The following is a 16355-nucleotide window of genomic DNA, read 5'->3' as shown; positions in this document are numbered from 1 at the left end:
TGAGCTATTTTCATAATGGATAAAGCAACTTAAGATGTATAATTGCTTGAATTCCAGTGTTAGCATTCTCAGGCTTCTTTAGAAGGCAACTAAATATTTTTAGTAGAATTTATATTTGGATATATGACTTGTCACATTGCCTGATGATTTTGGCAAATATAAACACTGATTTAGTATCTGATTTAGAAATTGTGGTTGACACCATTACAATTGTTCGACATTCTTTATGGCATCATTTGACTTTCTAAAATTAAATACCCATTTAAATATTTGTTTTTGAACATGTACTAGCTTCCTAGGATGGCAGCAACAAGGTCAAAATTCATGCAAATAAAAGAAAAATATATTTCACTGTTCTGGAGGCTGGTTCAGGGGATAAGTAGGGCACAGGTCCCATGATGCTCGTTGATATTTCTGGCACCTACTGACAGTATTTGGCTCCGAGGCTTGAAGCTCTATCACTCAGTTTCTCCTCTTATTACAAGGGTTTCTTCCCTGACGATTCTGTGTTATTTCCTTTTCTAGTAAGGATTTAAGCAGAATCAGATTCAGGGCTCGCTTCACCTGGTGCGAGCACATGTTAACTCACTGCATCTGAAGATATTTCTTTGTCCTGTCTTGAGAGATGAATTCTAGGGACACTATTAACTAACCATGGGCTCCTTTCTAATTAGTACCCCTTCTCCTGTTTTCTCTGCTTATTTTCTCTGTATAATCATCAGTTACCAAATAAGACATGAGCTGGCTGGATTCTTACTTGCCATGGATGATCTTACACAAGTCACTCCTTGTTACATTTTCCTCAGAACTCAGAAATAAGGCCATCAGTAACTCATGCAGATGCAATTTATATTGAGTGTGCCTGTTAGTCAGGCTTCATATATTTTCTTAGAGTTTTTGCTTGACTTCTTTAATTGTCTTGTCTTTTGGGGCTTGCCAAATTTTAAAGGCCAGTGAATGCATTTTTCATAACTTTAAGTGAATATTTTCATTTTCAGTAAGATTTTGAAGATGGAAAATATCATTACCTTTTCTCATCCCTAAACAGTTAAAAATTCTTTTTTAAATATTTATGTGAAGATATTTGTATCTCTGAACAAAGAGTTATTGAGCAACAGTGTTGAGACAGTGATAAGCAACAGATGACATGACATCATGCAGGTGATATTACTGCAGTATCAAAGTGAAGAAGCAATTTGAATCTTAATATCCCCATCAGAGTCCAAATGGAGATTTCCAAAAGTGTTTGGGAAAATCTAATTTACTATTTTGGGATTTTAAAAAAATAGCTGTAATCAATGCGACAAATTGACTGGAATTGATAAAGGGTGTATGTGGTTAAGAGGCTGCAGGGTTGGTGTCACTCCATAGTGTAGCTATGGAGAGGAACCAACAGAAGGAAGTGTGATCCTGTGTTCACACAACTTCTATCAGTGTAACAAGATATCTGACAAAACAAGTTACAAAAAGATTAATTTTATATATTTGTAGAGATTTCAGTCCATGGTTGCTTGGCCACATTGTATTTCTACATCATAGCATTGGGGAAGAGAGCAGGACAGCATGTAAGAGAGATCAACTTAGGACAATACACAGCAGGACAACACACTTTCTGTAAGTAAGCATTTGGTGGGTACTCTGTACCTAAGCATAATATTCTATGCCTGACCCCCAAAAGGCTCATATATCTCATAATACAAAATATATATTTGTGTATGTAGCCCATCTCCAAGGGTTTCCAAAATTGTAACAGTTACAGCACTATTCAAAATTCAAGTTCTAAGTCCCCTTTGATGCTCAAGGCCTTGTAAAACCAAGGCTAAGTTACAGACTCTCAGGATAAAGTGGAACAGAATAAGCATGTCCCTTCCAAATGGACAGAAAGGAGGCTGACAGTAGGGCATGGGGCTAAGGCCAAACCAGCTGAACACCGAGTGTTGTAACCCCATAGTCAGCATTTTGGCCACATTATACCATGATGTTGGCTTCAGTGGGCTTGGATAGCTCCATCCCTACAGTCCTTAGTGGTTGTAGTCTGTAGGAGGAGCTAAGGTGGGGGGAGTAAGGAGAGGAAGAGGAGTAAGGAGAGGAAGAGGAGAAGGAAGAGGAGGAGCTAAGATAGATAGAGATTGAGAGAAACATGGAGGTGGATGTTTACATGTCTCCCCAAGTCAAAGGTAGTTGATATATCTAGGTTTGAGTATTGGGTTACACCTCTGATCGAGTGGGCATCTTGTTATTGATCATTACCAAATATATAAGCCTTTGGATAATCTAAGCATTAGAGTCTCATTCATATCGAGCCTGCATGGTTGGAAGAATGATCTGGGCAATGCCCAGCCTTGCAGAGCCATCTCCCATGCTGGCATCTCGTGGGTGGCAGGGCTGGTGTTTCTGGCTGGCGGTTTCTAGCTGTGCGCACATGTGGCCTCTGGCCATGGAACATGGCGAACACGGAGGCTGAGCTAGGAAGAGCCTTGGCAGCTTAGACAGACAGCTTGACCAGCAGCCATTTTAAAATATTTACTTCAACAGCAGTCCATGTGGCCTACCAGGCTGGTTATGTCTAACACCTGCGGCTTCCCTACAGTCTCCATTCTTGAGGTCTCCACTGTAGTTTGGGTTTTACCTTTACAGCTTCATATACTGCTTCTCAAAGGCACTGTGCAAGGAAGGTTTGAAACTCTAGTATGTTGTGGAAAATTTTAATCCCAATCCAGGACTTCTACCCTGCCTTGATAATTTATTTAGTTCCTGGATAAAAGACACACAACTTTTATTATTTACAGTAAGCCTTAAACAGCCCAAGAGCTGGACAAATATCTACCCTCTATGCTATTAGAATCTACTTTCCCATCAATAACCTCGAGTTATTATTTACTGTTTCATCTGGGCTGCTCTTAACTCCGAAGTGGCCAGCCCTCGAGGTCATGTTTTCATGACTCGCCTAACCCATGGTGGCTTCTCCTTCTTCCTCTGCCTTCTTCTTCTCTTTGTGGTTCTCCCCGCCCGGGAACCCTAAGCCCTGCCCATGTCTCTTCTCCCCAGCTATTGGCATTCGGCATCTTTATCCACCAAATCGGTGGCTTTAGCTTGTTTCAAGTTGGTATAAACTATACAGCACAAGAGGGTTTACAGAAATTTCTAAGGATGCCTTTTATTATGCAAAGGATGAACACAATGCTGAGAGGTAGATTTCTTTCATTGGTTTTGACTATTAGTTTTCCTTGCTTTCCAAAATGGAAAACATATAGAAAGGCCCTAAGTTTCATTATTAAAGAGGGGTGGAGCAAGTTCTTCTGGAAATCATTCATCTTGTTTCATGCATGATTCTACACTTGATCTTAGCCAAAAGGCCGAGAAGCGATTTCATGCATGATTCTTTTGAGAGATGAGCTGAATTAATACCTACTCACCCAAGAGAGGACGTCAGCAAACCAAAGATATGATCCCAACAACCAAACAACCCTGTGGAGGGGTGAGAAGTAAAATAGATTCTTTACAGAGAAGCATTACTTAACCAGACACCAGATTATGAGGTACAGTCGTAGGCATACAGCATCGTGAGATACAAAGAAGAATAGAAACTGAAAGCTTTCTGCCGGAAACTTCTCGATCCAAAAGGCACAACCTGTGAGAAGAATATGAAACTGAATCTGTGAAACTAAGTAATTCCGGAGGAAACCCGAGGAAGACCTGAGCTATTCAGTCCAAGTGTGCGGGTGACACCATGTGGCCCTTTCTTAGACTGGCTTTGAAAGGGTGGTTGGGATGCCTCTGGCAAATCCTTTCAACTTATGAAGGTTCCTGCGCCAAGCGACAGAGACACTGGGCTGTGCAAAGACTCGAGCCCGCTGGAACACAGGCAGCCGCGGCGTTAGGCACCAGGTCCTGTAGCCCGGTGGATTCTATCCATTTCCGCCCAGGACCCATTTCGGTGAGTAAGGAGCCCCAGAAACCGAGCCGTGGTGGAGCTGTCCCTCACCAGTGCAGGAGCAAGTTGTTTCCTCTGCACAGTGATCAACGTGTTTTCCGCCTCCAACACGCCGCGGAACGCACAGCTTGTGGGGGAACCCTTGTCGCCGCCGGAAGTGCGTCACTAGAGTGGGCCGGGCGCGCAGGCCGAACCCGGAACCAGGCCTGGCCTAGGCTGGAGCGCGGGGAGGCCGGGTCTCTGGGACTTAGTGACCGAAAAGCCAACGCGGAGAGGACTGGCGGCGGAGAACTACATCAAGAACAGGAAACCCACGGAACCGCGGACGTGCGCGCTGCTCGAAGCCGCGCTGCGCCGAGGAGCTCGAATGGTGGCGCCGTGCGGTCACTTCCGGCCTGCGGGGACGCTTAAAGGGATAGCGGGTATTCCCGAAGCTCCGGGGCATCTCCACGCCGCGTTGTCACCGCTGATGCCCGGGGCTTCTGTGAGTTCTAATGTTTCTGTAGTACGTGCTTTACCCTGATTTGTCATTTGTTTTGTCAAAGTCTGCATGGCTACAAGGGAGACGTTTCTTGAAGCTCTCTATGCCTGCGGAATGGACGGCTCTGGCGAAGCGCATCTGACCGACCGCTCCCCGGCTCCCGCAGCAGCATCGGCAGTACCTGTCATTCACGTCGATGCTGTTTTCTGATTTTTTCTGATGTTTGCTGATTGTACAAAAGTACTGAGGCTGCGAAGTCGGTGGGGAGAGCGTTTCTGCCTGCCGGGTCTTCAGAGATGAATTTACACTTAGAAGAGTAGCGCTGACAACTCAGGTCTGCAACGCGGCTTGCATTCGACCTAAAGGCACAAGTTCCTTTCACCAATATGAGCTCGGACAGCTTTCATCTGGAAGGGGTCTTTTCTTATCTACCCTTCCTACTATTCGAAGTGTAAATTCATCTCAGGTTGTTGAATTGTCAGTACTTTGATTGCATCCAAATGGAAGCATTCAAGTATAATATTGTCTAGGAGTAAATTTACTTGCAAAAATAAGTTGATCCGGTGAACTACCACATGACTTAGATATCCAAGATAAATGAGTGATCAGAAGCAGGAGGACTAAGAAACACGAGTAACCGTGATAGCTGTTACAATTTGCTTTAAAGAGCATTTAAATATTTTCTTTTCTGTGTGTGAGTGCTTTTCCTGGATGTGTGTCTGTTCATGGTTTGCTGGAGCAACCAGGAGCTCTTAGCCGCTGAGCCATTTCTCCAACCCCAAAGAGCATATATTTAACTTTTGAGAGAAAAATTTTGAGTAGTTTTTGTCATTTGCCTGGATGTGGGAAATTAAAATTCCAATTTATTTCTTGGCTATTTTACTAGGGAACCTAACCTGTATTAATAAAACGTATGTTCTGTTGAATCTACAGGTCATAAATTGGGATAAGATAGTTCCAAAAACGCAGTTGCAACCTGGATGTACTTTAATGTTAGTCATTAAAATTATCTGAGCGGAAAAGTAAATAAAGTACACATCGAAGAAGGGCTCTTGGAACCTGAATGGGGCCAAGCTTAAACAGACGCCTTTCAGTCTCAGGCTTAGTCTGGAGAACACGGAATGCTTGTCTGTAGTTTCATAGGTTAAGATTATTTTCATTGTTCCAGGAAATGATAGTGTTATTGCTTTCAGTTTTGTTTGTTTTGTTTTTCAAAAAACAAAAATGAGTCACTGTATAGTTTATGGAACTTATTTGGAGAGATAGATCAAGATGTTACTTGCATTTGAAAGTCAAGAGTTTTACTTCAGTATGAAATAAAAGGTCATGAAATCCATGTAAGTCTGGGCACATGTGCTCCTCACACCGAGGGCAGTAGTGTCCATGTGCAGTCTTTTGCAATATCATTTATTGTAAAAATAATTGTTTTAAAACCATGTGGCTAAATATAAAATAGATTCTCAAATGCATATATTTTAAAGTAATAAAGCATAATAAAAAAAAGCAAACACTCATGAATCTATGACTGATACTAAGACCTAGATTGTTGAATGTGGATGTGTGAGTTCAGGTGCCTGTGGAGGCCAGAGAGGCATGGGATCCCCTAGAGCTGCAGTTAAGACTGGTTGTGAGCCACTCACTGTGGAACCCAGCTGTGTCCACTCCAGCCCTGCATCTACTTCCAAAAAGTATAGTTTATTATTACATCTTACAGGGTTGATGTTGCATGATACCCCAGTGTTTTGAAGTTTTCAACTAGCTTCACTCATTTGTGATTGTGTTTCTAGTGTTTCAAGTTGTGTCCTGTTTCATTGGTCCTTTTCATTGCTATATAATATATCACCATGAGTAGACTGTATTTCTGTGTCTGTTTCCTTGATAGTGGCCATTTTGATTATTCCCCAACATTTTGCTATACAATTTTGATTTCTTTCAGTTATACCACAACAGCCATATAAAGAATACTTTCATATTTTGATAGATTAAAAATTAAGTTTTTGTAAAAACTGACTAATAAATGACTCTGTACTTTAACATATTTGAAAACCTTAGAATAGTGCCTATCAAATGATACATATTCAGTAATATTGGTTATTATTTTTAAATGTTTTGTTTAAATTAACTTCAGCTTTTAAATCTACTCACCCACATCTCAAGTAATACTCTTAAATTATAGTCTTAACTGTAGCATTGTTTTATAGGTTTCTTTGATATTTTTAATTTTTAGTTACCTGTTTCTGTGTGTGTATGTGTGTGTATGTATGTGTGTGTATGTGTGTGTATGTGTGTGTATGTATGTGTATGTATGTATGTGTGTGTATGTATGTGTGTATGTGTGTGTATGTGTGTGTATGTGTGTGTGTGTGTATGTGTGTGTGTATGTGTGTGTGTTTATCTGTTGGGGAATGTGACTGTCTGTACAGGCACCTGTAGAGGCCAGAAGAGGATATCAGACCCCCAGGAGCTCTGTTTCTGTCCTTTGGATTTTGTGAATAGTACTGCACGAACAATGTGTGCATATACTTGTCTTAGTACCTGTTTCAACTATTTGGGGGCTGAAAGGGGTGAAATTGCTTGGTTTAATGACAAGTTTATATTTGAATTCTTGAAGACTCACCAAACTATTTTCCATATTCTCACAATCAATATAAAAAATTTTTGTGTATTTGCATTCTCTAGTTATTTTCCATTAAGAAAAGAAAACATATCATTTACTAGATTCTGCATATGATGGAGACCTACCTGCCTTTTATGTATTTGATTGAGTAGTTTGCCTGTGTATATATGTGTACATCGTGTGTGTGTGTGTGTGTGTGTGTGTGTGTGTGTTCCTATAAAGATCATAAGAAAGCAGTGAATCCCCTGCAGCTAGACTTGCAGGTTGTTGTGAATTGCCATGTGGGTGCTGGGAACTGAGCCTGGTGCTCTGCAAGAGAAGGAAGTGTGAGTGAGCACTCACCAGGAGGAAGTGTGAGTGAGCACTCATCAGGGAGTGTGAGTGAGCACTCACCATGCCTCCATTCCTGTCACTGGTTCTCATGATAATGCCCCTTACACATCGATTTAAAAAGCTGACGCAAACTGTTTTCTATTTTGTTGTTTATGTATTAGGTATCATAAACTTAGAATCCATCACCAATCTAATATCAAGAAGATTTACTCTTGCTTTGGTTTCCAAGAGTTACATTGTTTTGGTTCTTAATAGTAGATTGTTGGTCCATTTTTTAGTGAAAAAAATGTGTGAAGCAAGGGATGAGTCCACACTCACTCCTATGTAGACATCTGGCTCCATCATGTTTGAAAAGAAATGTCTTTCCCTCTGCATGATCCTGACATATTCTTCAAATCAGCTGGCCCCGGATGAACAGATTTGCTTCTGGACCGTTAATCCTCCTCAGTTGAGCTGTGTGTCTGCATGTCAGAAATGAGCTGTGTTTAGTGTAGTACTTTCTGAAATCTGGAAGTGTTATTTTCTCTTTAAAAAAAAATACTGTTTTGGGCCCTTTGTGGCCACTTAAATTTCTACATCACATTAAGGATGGACTTTTTGGTTTGTTCATAAAAGGCCTTTGGATCTTTAATGTTACTGCACTGAATCGGTAGATAATCTTGAAGAGCCACGCTAACATTGTTAGGTCTCTCAATCCGGAACAATCTATTAAAATCTTTAAATTCCTTCAGTTCTATTTCATATCTTTAGATGTCCTGGGTTAAAGTTTATTTTTTAAAAATTTTTGTCACCTTGGATATATAAAACTTTTCCACTTTATTTTTTTTTAGATTGTTTATTGCTGATGTTACAGAGAGAACCCCTGTCTAGAACAACAACAAAAACAAAATACCACTGATGTTTCCCTGTTGAGCGTATGGCCTATAACTCTGCCAGTTGACATAGTAGAGGGATGTGTGTGTGTTTGGGGGGTGGGGTTGGGAATTTTCAATATGCCATCTGTAAATATAGATAGCTTTACTTTTATTGTTAGTTTATATGACTTCTTTTTATTTTTATTGCCTAACTTCTGTGTCTAGAGCTCCCAGTATAGTATTCACTAGAAATGGAAAAATTAATGTTTTATTTCTGATTTTTGGGTGAATGCTTTATTGTTCCACTAAATTATGATATTGAAAGCTTTTCATGTAAATCTCTTCTCAAAGAAATTTCCTTCCATTCCTAGGTTTTCTTTAAAATCATGTAAAAGCTGAATTTTGTCAGATGCTTTTTCTGTGTTAACTGAGATGGTCATGGTTTCCCCTTGACTCTATTAGGTGGGTAAATCCCACTCACTTGTGATGTATACAATCATGGTGTGGAATCCTTCATAGTATACTTTTACGATCATTTTTATTTCTGTAAGATATTAGTAGAGTCTGGAGAGATGGCTTAGCCGTCAAGAGTGCTGACTGCTTTTGCAGAAGATGGAATTTAGTTCCTAGCACCCATGTTAGGTAGCACATAACTGTTTATAATTCCAGCTCCAGGGAAACTGAAGGCTCTGGTCTTTGTGGTTACCTGTACTTATGCACAGATAGATACTCATAGACACCTGGATGCATGTGCACACATGCACACATCCATGAGTGCACACACACAGGTGAAAATAATAAGGATAAATGTGAAGATGTCTAGTAAGGTCTCAGTTTTGATTTCTGAATTTAGCTATTTGCATATCCTCTAATTTTTTTCTTTGTCAAGCCAAACTTTTGTCAATCTTGTTGACTTTTCCCCTAAGAACAAATATTTCGTTCTCTGATTGTATTTCGACAATGCTCTTTCCTCCTTAGAGTGCTAGCATTAATTTACCCCTGTTCTATTACTTAAGTATTATTTTGACGTCTCTTAGCCTCATGTTCATAATCAAAGCCCTAAACCCCAGTTTGACTCTATTTGAAGTTCATTAGGTAGGCAGTCAAGGATGACTGGGGTCAGAGGGTGGGGTCCTGCATGGTACAGTCGGTATCCTGATTAGAAGAGGAGATGCCACAGAGATCTCTGTTTATATGCACAGAGTAAGGCAAGTGAGCACGCAGTAAAAAAGCAGCAAGCCAGGAAGACACGCCTCCTAGGAAACCAACCCTCGGCCTCCTTGATCTCGGACTTCCTGGACTGCAGAAAGTGATTTTCCGTGGTTTCTCACCTAGTCTGTGGAGTTTGCTTTGGTGGCCTTAGTATACAAATACAGTCTGTGAAGTGAGACATTGTGAGTTTTCTTCCTTTGCAACAGGCATTTGCTGTTGTACACTTTCCTCCAATCGCCATTTCATTGTATCACACTGTACTGTTTAACACAGATACTGTCTGTGTTAGAGTTCCATTTCTGTGAAGAGACACCATGACCAAGGCAACTCTTATACAGGAAAGCATTTAATGGGGGACTTGCTTGGCAGCCTGCCCATAGACATGGAGATGTAGCTAAGAATTTCATCCTGATCTGCAGGCAGAGAGCCTGGGCTTTTGAAACCTCCAAGCTCACACCCAGTGACACACCTTGAACAAGGACACACTTACTCCAGCAAGGCCACACCTCCTTTCAAATAGTTCATCAATTGAGGACTAAGCATGCAAATATATGAGCCTATGGGAAGTGCCCTCATTCAAAAAAGTTCATGAATCTTTCATTCATTTTGAAAAACAGGAAGGAGAGGCTGTGTGCATTTGGGGCTAAGTTTGAGGTTGGCAATGAGAGAAGAGGACCCCGGCATCTGAGACCTTTGTTGCCAATAAGAAGGTAAAAATACTGAGAGTGAGGAAGGCTTCTAGCATTTCCAGTAGCAAGAAAGCCACTAAGGAAGTGCTGCTAAGGGCACCCGTGAGACTGGCCCTCACAGGCCGATGCTAGACATTCCTTAAGCTACCTCGGTAGTGGGAAAGGAAAGCTTTCTATAATTCAATGAGTCATCCACTGAAGGAAAGATTTAAAGATGATGTTACCAGGTGAGCAAATACCTCTTTTCTCTTACATTGTGAGTCAAGGTGTGTGTGTAGAGAATGATCACAGAATTTGGAGAAAAGCCTTCTGGAAGATAGTTGACTGTTCTGTCTTGGTCTTTCTTCAGGAATAAGTGAGGCAGAATGAACTGAAGTTTTGCTGAGAACTACAATCCTCCTTGGGTTGGGTGGGAGTCAAGAGACAACCTACAGTTCTGCCACAGCCAGGGTCATGCTTGTATTTCAGTTTTTCCATCAAAATGTTGCTTATACATGATCAAAATTTCTTTCCTTTTCCTAACTCTCCATAAATAATGCAGCTGCGTATACTTTAGACTATTGGGTTCTGAGGGGACCTGATGAACATGGCTGTTCTTGTTGCCCATAGTTTTGAGACAATTTGATCAGCCAGACATAGATAGAACATTACTGTTATTACTGGTAAGCCCAGTATTAGAAAACATGGCCTAGAGCTGTAGATAAATTGGCTGTGTGATACTGAATTCCAGAATGAGGCAGGATTACTCACCCATTGCCAGAAGCACAGAAAATTGCAGACCTTCTCACATTGACTCTGGGAGCATTTCTTATAGGCAGGCAGAGCAGAACACAGACTGTATTGGCAGCCAGCTCCCTACAGGTAAAGAAGAGGGAATGGAGCCTTCTATTATCTTGTTATCTTCAAAATGTATTGATAAATAAGTTACTCCCCCTTGGAGAAAAATAGGGAAGGGGCAGAGGGAGGCCAGCGTAAGGGATCCCAGTGGCTGCTGCTGGGTAGATTTCCCCTGCTGGCCCATTGTCCTGATTACCAGATGTTGGAAAGCTTCAGGACTCTATCCCGAGAGCTCTGGCCCTATTCTTTCCCCATTTCTTCTCTCCCCTACCCCATGGTCCTCTGCTTTTCACTGTCTGCCTCTACTTTTTCTGTAGCAGTCACCACTTTCTGTGAAAAGAAATGCTCGATATTTTTTGTTTATCGTCCATAGGCAATATCTGTATATCAAATGTCACTTGAAGCCAGGGTCTAGAATCATCAGAGGAAATTACCCAAACCCTACTAGACCTTTTCTTTCAGTAATAGCTCTAGGTTTATGAATTAGTTAAATGCAGGTGTGGGGTTATTTAAGCTGAGAGAGTCAAGAGGACAAGAAGTACAAGCGTATTCCAAAAATAACTTCTTCTTATTCCCCCTACACCCAGCCTCTGGTGTGTGTGTGTGTGTGTGTGTGTGTGTGTGTGTGTGTGTGTGTCTGTGTGTGTCTGTGTGTGTGTGTGATGTGTCTGGGGGGCAGATGTGGTTGTTGAGGTGTCTTCCTCGTTCATCTATCTATCTATCTATCTATCTATCTATCTATCTATCTATCTATCTATCTATCTATCTAATTTTGAGACAAGGTCATTCACTGAACTCACCGAGCTCATGGTTTGGCTAGACTAGCTGGCCAGCAAGATCCCTAGACCTGCCTGTGTCTCCAGCCCTCCCCAGCATGTGGGTTACAGGAACACATTACGTCCCTGGCTTTTACTGGGTTCTGGTGACCTGAGTTCAAGCCTTCATGTTGCATAGCAAATGTTTAACCCAATGAGTAATTTCCCTAGCCACTCATCACTCCTGTTTAAACTTTTGTTTTATGTGTATGATTGTTTTGTCAGTCTGTATGTCTATATACCACGTTCGTGAGTGATGCCAGTGAAGGCCAAAATAGAGCATCAGATCCCCTGAAACTGGAGTTATAGATGGTTGCTAGCCACTGTCTGGGGGCTGGGAGCCGAGCTCTGGTATTCCTGAAGAAGAGTGTTCTTAACTGCTGAGCCACCTCTATAGCTCCCCACTTGTCAGTCTTAAAAAGGAATTAGTAACATTCTTCATCATTACTAGTAACTTTGTTAAGCAGTGAATTTCATTGATTCGGGGCCAGGGTATTTTGTATAAGAAGCTACTAGTTGAAATAGAAATTTATTTTGTCATCCTTCTGCACTCCCCACCTCCAAGGCTGAGGGATCTGGAAGACTTGACAAAGCAAAAACAGTGAACAAGGAACCGTGTCTTCCATACACAGTAGCACAGCAGCACATATAATCTCACAGGAATTAAGACAGTATCCACAAGCCCTGTGTAAACTAAAGCCAGATCAAATCCTACCATGGAGATAGGAAGGGGACATGGCATCCTATTTATAGGCCAGGAGATATTGACAGTTGAAAGCTTCCAGGAAAGGGGTAGTCAGTTTACTTTAAAAGTTCTGTAGATAGAGAGATGGCTGAACAGAAGCCCTTGGTTCTATTTTCAGCACCCAGAAGGCAGCTCACAGCAGTCTCTAACTCCAGTTTCAGGGTATCTGATACTCTCTTTTTGGCCTTCATGATACCAGGCTAGCATGTGGTGTGCAGGCATACATGCAGACAAAACACCTGCACAAAAAAAACATTAAAAAAAAAGTGTTGCCCCTGACAGTTTTGTAGTATGTTGACCACACTCCATTGCAAGGCTATACATCTAAAAATATACAAGCAACATAAGTTGGATTTGATGGATGAAAGGGGATGGGACAGAAAGTTGGGTGGGTAGGGAATGGGGGATAACCTGGGAGAGGTTGGGATGGGTGAATATGATTAACTGAATTGTATGGCATTCTCAAAGAGGTAATAATAATAATAATAAAAAAAGAGTTCTGATATGAAAGAAAGAAATGCTGATACACATGTCTTAGTTCCCTGGACTGGAGAGAGGTATAGTATGCAGAGGTGAAATGTGGCACAGAACCAACATGCATCTCGGTGCCACATGCTGAGCTGGAATGGAGCAGAAAGGCATGTTGAAAGTGAACACTGCAGTGGCTTACATGTGAATTTCAGGCAACCACTGTGTCCGACTGACATCACACACACAACAGTTTTGGTCATCTAATACAGAATGCGTCATCTAATACATGTATTGTGTATGTGTTCCATTTGAACACAGCCAGCAGTATAGTTATTTTATTAAACCATCAGTACATGACAATACTGACGATATTTCAGCTTTATTTTGTGTTGGGTTGCTCTTCATCTAAACTCTCACATCTTGGGACCAGTGTCAAATGTGTGATTTTCTACCAAGTACAGGTATTAAAAGATATGTGTCTACAAAGCTGACATCTGTATGTTTTTTTGCTTGTGATTCTTGAATTTTACCCTATATAAAAACCATCCCTATAAAGTTGAATTTTTTATGTTGTATATGGCATTTAATTTTATTTGCCTTATAATTATTTATATGTTTATCTATGTTTTTGCTTTCTTTTTCTTTTGAGGTTTTTGGACAGGATCTCAATGTGTAGACCAGGCTGGCCTTGAACTCAGAGATTGGATTCCCTCTGCCTCCTAGTACTGGGATTAAAGGCATGTGCCACCATACCAAGCCATCCTCTGTTTTATTTAATATGTAACCTACTTAAGTATAGAGGTCATATTATGGTATTTTTATGTCTCACATAGCAACTACCCCTCTGCCTTGCTTATTAAAGTTATTAATCAAATATATTTCAAATGAATATTTAATGAATAATAATCTTAAATGTCATTCATAATACCATTTAAAGTAATTTCCAATTTTCAATAATGTCTGCAAGGTGCAGCAATGTTCAGAGAAAAAATACTATATAGTATTTTTTACTTGAACATAATTATTAAACTTGATATATTCATATCAATTTATTTATTGATATGAATATCATACCAATATTCATATCATATTTATTTATTTATCAATTAATAAATGATGATGTTGGTAATGATGATAAGACAAAATATAATATTTACTATAGAGAAGGCCTGTGTTTGGTCATATGTTATATTACTTTTCTCCCAAACCCATGGGATTTTATTTTTTCTTCTATTTTCTCATTTCAAAACTGTAGGCTCATCTATATCCCTGCATTCTCTAACACAATGCTCAAAGCCAGACCTGCCCGACTCACAACCCCTGAGTCTCCTATGTGGCCTTCTTTTAGTTTGCAATATAAATTTAAATTTCTATGCATGTCTACAATGTTACAAAATGGAAATAATAATGATACTATCCTAAAGTTCAGGTTATGGAGATTGCTCTTATTAGTCACATAAGGAAAGCAATGAGATAGAAATGTATTTTAAAAGGTAATATGAATTACTTAGGTTTGACATTTAAATGCTCAGATGAAAACCTCATCTTTGGAATAAATTATGCTTATTTAAAAGTAAATATCCACAGTGCCTAGAATGTTCTTGGCACCGTAGCTTGTGAGGGAGAAGAAACAAATTCTAATGCAGGAGTCTAGAATAAAAAGGCGTAGTGAATTGTGCTTGGACATGGGGAGCCTCTGGCCCGGCCCACTGCCCTCCTATATCTTTCCTGCTGGGGTGTAGGCTCACAATGTTCTCAGCTTTTTAGAAGCAGCATAAATGCAGTTATCAAAATATGGTTATAGAAAGCACGAATTAACATTTAGACTCCATAATCTGAAACTGTTCAGGGCACTGGCATGGTGTTACTAATGGAAGATTCCATTCCTGACCACATGATTGATCATTTAAAACACAGGCTCACTGAAAATGGTATAAAGTTACAATAATGTGTATAACTTATACATGAAACAAAATGCATTTTGTCTTTTGATAGGTTCAATCTAAAGACATCTTGTTACACCAAAATCTTGGGGGGGGGGGGGGAATCTTAAAGATGAAACACCTCTAGTTCAAAGCATATCTGATGAGGGATGCTGCCAACTTTATAGAAATGACTTTTATATTTACATAGTTTTAAAATTCAAGAACTGCAGGTGCATGCATATGTGTGTGTGTGTACAAGAGAAAATTTGTATATGGTAGAAACAATGCTGTGTTCACTGAGCCCCGACCCCTTTTTCACAAACGCACTACTTCTTGTGTCTTTGTTTAAACACTTATTCAACACTTATCTAGACTTTTTAGTATTTGCGAAGGCAAATGAGGATCGCAAAAACGAATAAGGCAGAGGAAGCACAGCCTTCCCTGAGGGACCCAGGATTCAGTGATGGAAGCAGTAAGCAGTAATCCAGTGTAGGTAAAACAAAACAAAGACAAAAAGGACTCTAGCAAGTCGGGGTAAGGATACCCAGTCCTCTGTGGATCACTGAAGCTTGAAGGAGGCTGGGTCAGGCCTGGAAGTGTCGCAGGAGTTAGCCAAGTGAAGACAAGTGTTCACCAAGTTGTCTATGCAAGATGAAGACATGGATATAGATGCCAGACTAGGAACACCAGGCTGGGTGGAAACTGTTAGCATTGGCAGGATATGAAGTCCTAGGGCAGGGAGTGACGATTTATAAAGCTACCCAGTAGGCAGGGGACTGATCAAACTTGCAGGGCACTTTCAAAGGCAGATTTTTGACAACCTGCCCCAGCCAGTGAGGGTAAGTTTCTCAACAGATTGATGGAAACACCAAAGTTGTGCATGGGATAACCAAGGGACTCCAGGAATTTGAGCTTAAGAGTAGAACAAAGCAGTTCTAATTTTTATTATTAAAGCAAGTAAAACAAGAGCTAACATTTACAGTTAACTTAGGCAAATACAAGTACCGTGAAGGAATACCCCCTTGTGTTCTTTCTTATCATCTTTGGTCACGTGAAAAGAGCCAAGAATATTCCTCCCAGCCCTCAGCCTTTTTCATAGAGGTAATGTGGACAGTTCCTTCATCCTTTCTTTCAAGTACATCCATTTAGTTTATGCAAGTCTTTCTAGAAGGACACGCTTTGTGGGACACATATTCTGCACTCTGCCACATCCATAGTCCACAGATTTTTTTCAGACGTCTAACATTTCTCCAAGAGAAGTGACATAGCAACATGGTTTGTGTTGTACTGTTTACAGAAAACCCAAGTGACCAGTAAGGTTGCTTTAACCTCCCCTTTAGCCCACCACTCACCAGAGGTAGTGGAAAGGACAGGTTAATAGTGAAAAGAAGGATATGGTTCTACCCAGAAATAGTTCTTGGGGCGATTCCAATCTTGTTGGC

The sequence above is a fragment of the Arvicanthis niloticus genome, chromosome 21 (assembly GCF_011762505.2).
Source record: "Arvicanthis niloticus isolate mArvNil1 chromosome 21, mArvNil1.pat.X, whole genome shotgun sequence".
Lineage (NCBI taxonomy): Eukaryota > Metazoa > Chordata > Mammalia > Rodentia > Muridae > Arvicanthis > Arvicanthis niloticus.
This window is presented reverse-complemented; position numbering follows the sequence as displayed.